Source organism: Saccopteryx bilineata, chromosome 1 (assembly GCF_036850765.1).
Source record: "Saccopteryx bilineata isolate mSacBil1 chromosome 1, mSacBil1_pri_phased_curated, whole genome shotgun sequence".
NCBI classification, from domain to species: Eukaryota; Metazoa; Chordata; class Mammalia; order Chiroptera; family Emballonuridae; genus Saccopteryx; species Saccopteryx bilineata.
In genome coordinates, this window is record NC_089490.1 from 72,574,724 (window position 1) to 72,580,272 (window position 5,549).

Here is a 5,549-nt window from a genome sequence, read left to right on the forward strand (position 1 = left end):
ATTCTCTGTCACTTGCTACCTAGAGTCTTAAGTAAAATGATGTATATTTACTCTCTTCCTCTTTCATGAACCCAACAAACTTGTGTACACCAGGCAATGATGTAATGTTGCACAATATCCAAATCCCTAACGTTATTCATCTTACTGGCAGTTGGTACCTATTTGTGCAAAGTGACAGGCTTGTTTGTTCATACTGGCTGTTCCTCTTGACTCACAGTCTCCTTCCTAAGACATAAGTAAATATATATCACCTCTGTTTCTATGAGGATGGAATTACAGTATTTTAAAAATACTAATGTAAGGACAAGGACTAATGTAAGGAAACAAAGGTGAATGCCACAATGATCCCTTCCAGTCTAACACCTAGAATTTTAGGGAGGTATGACATAGTCCACTAAACTTAACAAAGTTGGCATAAAAAATTATTCACATAAGCCTGACCTGCGGTGGCGCCATGGGTAAAAGCGTTGACCTGGAACACTGAGGTCGCTAGTTCGAAACCCTGGGCTTCCCTGGTCAAGGCACATATGGGAGTTGATGCTTCCTGCTCCTCCCCCCTTCTCTCTCTGTCTGTCTGTCTCTCTCTCTGTCTCCTCTCTCTAAAATGAATAAATAAAATCTTTAAATATATATATATAAAAATTATTCACATAAAAGTCTAAGAACATATGACTGCAAGTTACATGCCAGATTTTAACGAGCTCATCAAAAATTTTCTACCCAAGTATACACTGCCCCCTTCCAAGGTGAGGTAATTCTGCCAAACTGCTGCCACTGTCCCAAATATTTGGACTTCAAAAACTAGTAGAAACTTCATTTGGGTATTTTCAATTGTGAGCCATCTGTATTCTTTATTCTTTAAGAAAGTATTTGATTTTGGGGAATAAAATTTATTTTGTGTTGAATCTTATGAATAAGGAATTTGAATGAGCTAATTAGTGCTATTTTGTTCAAAAATTATATAGAATTACACTCATTTTTTATTGTCATTTGAAAATGACTATTGTAAAAGACCTCCAAACATGTTTTAAGCAAACATTATTAAACAAACTAAAAATGACTTTTTAGAAGAAAAATAATGCTTGGGCAAACATTTAAGATTTTAAATGCTTGTTAAAAAATATTATTCTCATTATTTTTGGCCTGGTCCTTTGAACTTTAAATTTTTCTTCTTCATGATATCAAGTTACAAAACAACAAATTATGCAGAATTTGGCCCATAATCAAAGCTATTTATAGCTTTAGTTCTCTGGTCCTGCATATTTTAAAAGTAATTTGAGACTACATTTAATAATGCTGTGTCACTAGCAATTCCAATTTGTCATTATCCATTAAATGAGGAAATACTGCTCAGTATATTCTTTCTGAATATTTGGATGATATGAAAACTAGGCCTGAAATTTTTAAAGTAATATTTCTAAAAATAAAATCATCAGGCTAAAACATAAATTTGCATATTAATGCCACTTTCTGATGCAAAAGAACATGTTAAAATTTACACCTGTGTTCCCTGGCCAGTGGCTCAGGGGATAGAGCATCAGCCCAGCATATGGACCTCCCTGGTTTGATTCCCTGTCAGGGCACAAAGGAGAAGTGACCGTTTGCTTCTCCCTCCCCTCCCCTTTCTCTCTGTCTTCTTTCCTGCAGCCAGTGGCTCCACTGGTTCGAGCATGACCCCAGGCACTGAAGATAGCTGGGTTGGTCTGAGAGTGTCAGCCTCAGATGCTAAAAATAGCTCTCAGTACTAGAGCATCAGCCCTAGACAAGGTAGCCAGGTAGATCCTGGTCAAGCTCATGAGGGAGTCTGCCTCATTATCTCCACTCCTCTCAGCTATTAAAAAAAAATTACATCTGCCTGATGAAATTTAATGGCCTGCTATTAATATAAATAAATATTTCATTTCTTAGTGAAAGGAAGCATATAGTAAAGAAAAAAGATTTCTTTCAAATTGTTTTATGCTGCGTATTAATATAGCCATCAGAGTCAGCCCTATGTAGCAACTGGCATCTCCAAGACCAGATGCAAGTGTCTAGCCCTGACTCAATGGATCAGAGAAAGAGAAAGCAAATAAGAACATTTTTTCACAACCCCCCCCCCCCGAAATCCCTAACCCTGACCTGCACAACTCCAGCTACAATGGGTGGATATTTGAAAGGCAATGGCAGCAGCAACAGTCTGGGAACAAGCTTACCTTCAACATTTTAGGTCCAACACATCCTATAAGCAGATACACATTGTCCAGTCCCAAACTTGACTCTGCCCAAGGCCAAGCAGGACACTGTGGAGTACATACCTACCAGTAAAGAATTATCACTAATTTCTTACCATGTTGATATACTGATTGGTTTTCAAATATAAAACAAGTACTGACTAAAATGCTATTGGGCAGATCGGAATTCACATACTGAGAAGTCGCCATACAAATTGCCACGTAATTCTAATAAAATATTTAAGACCAAAAATTCTTCCTTTGGGGCGTATCTATAATGAATGCCAAAGAAATGTAGCAATAGATTTCATAATACCAAATAATGTGAATTATTAGAATAACTTATACAATATAAAAATGAAAAAAGATATAATGACCCTCTTCGTGTTATAAAAGGAATTCAGTATTTTTTAAAGTTATATTTGAACCCATTTTTATCTTTTTTGTTAAGTTATCTGGTGCAAATTTGTTAAAGATAAATGTAATCTGAAGGATACCCAACTTCATAAAGGATATTGTTATATATTAAATATATATAAGTGTATCATAAATGTATATTAACATAGTCTGTAAAGATAAAAGTATAAGCATTTGCTGTATCACATTTTAGTGAGTAAGGATTGGATTGAAAATCTTTCCCATCACAACTTATTCCCTAAAAATTTCAGTCTAAATTATTAATTAGATCCAAACAATTGTAACTTTATTACTGAATTTTTAAAACAATCTTAAAGGAGAAAGGATATTATAAATAGCCCTCATTCACCTGTTAGCCAACTTCAAAGACTACCAACATATGGATATATCATATTAGCTTCATTTAAACCCCTCCCCACAAACATTAGATTTTCATATTTTTTCATTCATAAATACTTGAATATGTATGTGTAAGAGATAACGCCTTGACTCCTTGTTTATATAGGATCTCCACATCATCACAACTAAAAGGTCATAATAGCCCCTTAAAGTCATCTAATATCTAATTAGAGTTTGGATATCCCTGACTGTCCCATAAATGTGTTTTGCTTACTTTGAACCAGAATCTAAGTGAGTTGATACATTGCATTTAGTTAAATTAAACTTTAGACCTTTTGTGTTAGTACTTTCTCCCTTTATTTTTTTCCTTGCCATTTATGAGTTTAAAAATGGAGTCATTTGCCCTGTAGTTTCCCACATTCTGGTTTTAGCTGATTACATCCCACGACGTCGTTACTATGGTTCAGCATTTCATGAAAACTGGCAATTAAACCCAGAGGCTTGATCGGTTCAAGTCCAATCTTTTGGCAAGATGCTTCATAGGAGCCACTGTATACATCTTATACATCTCATCAGAAAGCTTAAAGTGAATGGTTTTCTCTTTTTGTTATTGAAGCTTAATAGATTTAACTAGTATTAGCCTTCTTTGTCAAATACAGAGTTTCCTGATAGTGTTCCATCTAAAGTTTTCAACAGACCCTGGTGATCATTGCCTAGATCCATTACTTCCAAAGGAATTTTTAGTTAATAAATATATAACATTTGATATTTGAAAACATATCTTCACATCCATTGTCTTATTTGAGGTCTCATTAGTTATACTAGGCTTCTGTTCCAATAACTAAACATGGAAATTTTATAGTTTTCTTTCTGTATTTTATAAAGTTTTATGACATTATGGGTATGATTTCTTAACATATTTTTTCAACTGCACCAAAACTTCATTTATACTCCCTTAAATTTCTTTTTTCATGTTGCATTTTTACATGTTTACATTTTAATTTAATGTTTTTAATTAATTTTTTAAATTTGTATTGAAGTATAATTTCAATACAAATCTTACTCGCATAGACATAAGATTCAAGGAGTGCAAAATCTGTATAACTTCAATACACAAAAGGGTTTAATCTTAAGTGTACAACTCAACTATATCTTCCACGAAAAGACATCTGTGTAACCACTGCCACCACGTAGAAATACAAAACATTGCCAGCATCTCAGAAAGCTCCTTTGGAGCCCCTCCAAGGCAATACCGCCCAAAGGTAAGCACTAACATAATTTCTACTACTATAGATTAAATTTGCCTGGTTTTGACTTCACATAAATAGAATCTTACAATAGGTACTCTCTTTTTTATTAATTTTCATTTATTGTGCTAACATGGATTCAAGTGTCCCACTCAATATAACACCCTCACTCCCCACCCCATGTCCCCTATTACATATACAGAATAGAATACTACACAGCTGTGAAAAAGTAGGAAATCTTACCTTTTGCAATGGCATGGATGGACCGGAGATTATTATGCTAAGTGGAATAAGCCAGGCAGAGAAAGAAAAAAAAAATCATATGATCTCATTTATATGTGGAATCTAATGAACAAAGTGAACTGAGAAACAGAATAGAGGTAATAGGTACTCTTTTATGTTTGGATATTTTTGCTCATTGTTATAATGGGTCCATCAATGTTGGATGTGCAGAAGTAGCCCTTTTTTTCACTGACAAACAGTATTAGGTTCTATGTGTATACCAAAATTTATTACTCATATACTAACTTAATTTTCATTTTAAAAAATTAGGTGAACTATTATTAATATATGTTTCATGTCTTCTTAAACTCTAATTCTCTATTTTGGTTGTCTGTTTTCTAATCTATGCTAAGTTGTCACTGTTTACAGAATAATAAACTCTATTATTTGAAAATAAATTTATGTGGAAGAATTGTTTAAAATTGAATGATATCAGAGGTAAAAAAAAATTATTATTCTGTCTTCTAATTAACTAATGTACTACTTAGAAAAATCTTACTCGCATAGACATAAGATTCAATGAGCGCAAAATCTTGACCGTGAATTACATATGTACTCTTTGTTCCAACTCTTTACCAAACAACATTCTCATCTATAAAATTAGTGTAATGACATTGTGTTACTGTTAAAAAACAATAATAATAGATGTTAAATATAGATATTCAATTCAATAGCAAGACAAGAAAATTTTAATTTATATGACATTAGGACTAAGTATTTAAAATATTACCTTAATTTATTCACCAAATTAATACTCATTGGGAATCTACTATGTCAGTTGTTAAAAGGGAGTGAAGGTAATGTATAATAAAGCTGAGCACTTAGCATATACTGTTCTAAGAGTTTATATGCATCGTTTATTTAATCCTCACCTATGAAACTGATGCCATTATTAAACACATTTACATGTGAGGCATAGAGAGCTTAAGAGATTTGTTCAAGATCTCATGGCTAGCTATGAAATTAGTATTATGCTGTAAAATGATTTGCAGATGAAATCAATGTTAATAACATAAAGCTAAAATTATAGTTTAAAATGTTGCTATGATCATTA